The following is a 1,808-nucleotide window of genomic DNA, read 5'->3' as shown; positions in this document are numbered from 1 at the left end:
CAGGATGTGATTTGAAATCAGAAAAGGTGTGCATCAGGGTTTCCTCCTTTCTTTTGTTATACGTAATAGTTCTATTGCCATATCTTATACAATCCAACATATCCATTCACATACAATTCTGTTCTTCAATCCCATCCTGGGGAGTTATATAATCATCAATGTTATCAGCTCCCTATTTCCCCCTTCCTCCCCACCCATCTCCCTTCCCATACCCTCAGGGAATCATTACTCCTATTGCTGTTTCTGCAGGGTTATCTATCTTGGCTTTCATGCACCGAACAATCTTAAATATACACATGAACATATGGAAATCTTTTTTTTGTACAGATGTGCTTTATTCAATTGATGTATGTATGGATTGCGATGAGTTGTATAAATCCCTAATAAAATGTTTCGGGAAAAAAAGTGTGTGTGGCATCAGGATTGGAGGATTAACAACCTGCAATATGCAAATGACATAACTTCGAAAGAGAGGACTTAAAAGCACTTGCTGATCAAGGTCAAAGATCGCAACCTCCAGTCTGGACGACAACTCAAGGTAAAGACCAACGTCCTCACATCTGGACCAAGAGGTAGCATCGCGATGGATGGAAACAAGGCTGAAGTTGTGAGGTGTTTGTCCTGCTGGGACCCACAGGCAATGCTCCCATAGCATTGGGTCTCTCTTCAGAGTGCTGGAAAGCCAGGGTCCCCTTTGAGGACTATGGTGCGCCTGACCCAGGCAGCGGTGCTGTCCATCGTCTCCTGTGCACGTGAAGGCTGGACAATGGAGACTACTGGAAGTACCATGGTCTGCTCCAAGGACAACGCCGTCTTGTTGAATATCAGCTCTGGGGGCTCTGGGGGCTCCGGGTTGGGGGCTGGCTCTGGGGGTGTATCGTCCTTCCCAGCCCGGGCCGCCTTCTCCTGGGCTCGCAGCTCCTTGCTTCCTCTTCTTCCATTCACGCTCCTGCTTCCTCCGGCGCCTATTCTCCAGAGCAGCGGGGGACAGCTCCTTGGGGCCCTGGCCTCGGGCCTCCTGTATCTTCTCCTGCAGCCGCTGCCGCAGAACATCCAGGGCAAAGAGGGACTCCGGCTCGGTGGCCGGGTGTCCTGCGGGGGTCCTGGTGGGTACGGTGGCCCCCTCCTTGTCAGCCCACTCTGGCTTCTTGACCCCAGAAAGGGCTGGAGACGTCTTTCCCAAGGGCTGGGCCTTGTGCTCAGAAGCCTTCGCTGTCTGCTCACGGGGCTGCTTCTGCTTTTTTTTTCCTCTTCTTTTTCGGGGACCCAGCTGCTTCGGAGTCCCGAGTTTTCCCAGCCCGCGGGCGGAAGCGCGGCTCGGGGGCGGGCTGGGCGCAGATCTTCCGCGCCAGGCCCTGCAGGTAGGCGTCCTGGGCGAGCAGAGACTTCATGGCTGGCGGCTCTCGTGGGACCTCGTCCTCCCGGACAGCCGGACGCGAAAGGAGACGGGCCGGAAATCTTACATGATTAATAAGGTAAAACAAATAATACCTTTAACAGCAAGGGGAGGAAATATTAAAGAACTAGCAAAAATAACTAGCAAATAATTACGTGGTTCTTCAGTGCCAAACTGCACCCTGAATTTATCAGGGTGGCCCTTCTGTGTGGCCCTTCTGTGTGGCCCTTCTGCGAGGGATTGTCTAATTATCTTGCAGGTGAGTTTTGGATCTGTTTTGGGTCTATATTGGATCCATGCCCCTTTATGTTGAGTTGGTTGCGTGTTTTTAAAGTTCTGATACCTCTTCCTGTTGACACCTCATGATCACACAGTCTGGTGTGCTTCTTCCATGTGGGCACGGTTGCTTCTC

At 51.7% G+C, this 1,808-nt stretch overlaps 1 pseudogene; it reads right to left on the bottom strand.

Annotated features, from left to right (window-relative positions):
• Positions 1 to 666: 666 nt before the first annotated feature.
• LOC142422631 (surfeit locus protein 6 pseudogene) lies at positions 667 to 1,437 on the bottom strand (annotated as a pseudogene).
• Between the last annotated feature and the right edge of the window lie 371 nt (positions 1,438 to 1,808).

The sequence above is a fragment of the Tenrec ecaudatus genome, chromosome 12 (genome assembly GCF_050624435.1).
Source record: "Tenrec ecaudatus isolate mTenEca1 chromosome 12, mTenEca1.hap1, whole genome shotgun sequence".
Lineage (NCBI taxonomy): Eukaryota > Metazoa > Chordata > Mammalia > Afrosoricida > Tenrecidae > Tenrec > Tenrec ecaudatus.
Note: the sequence above shows the minus strand (reverse complement) of the source record. Positions and strands in the feature narration are given on the sequence as shown.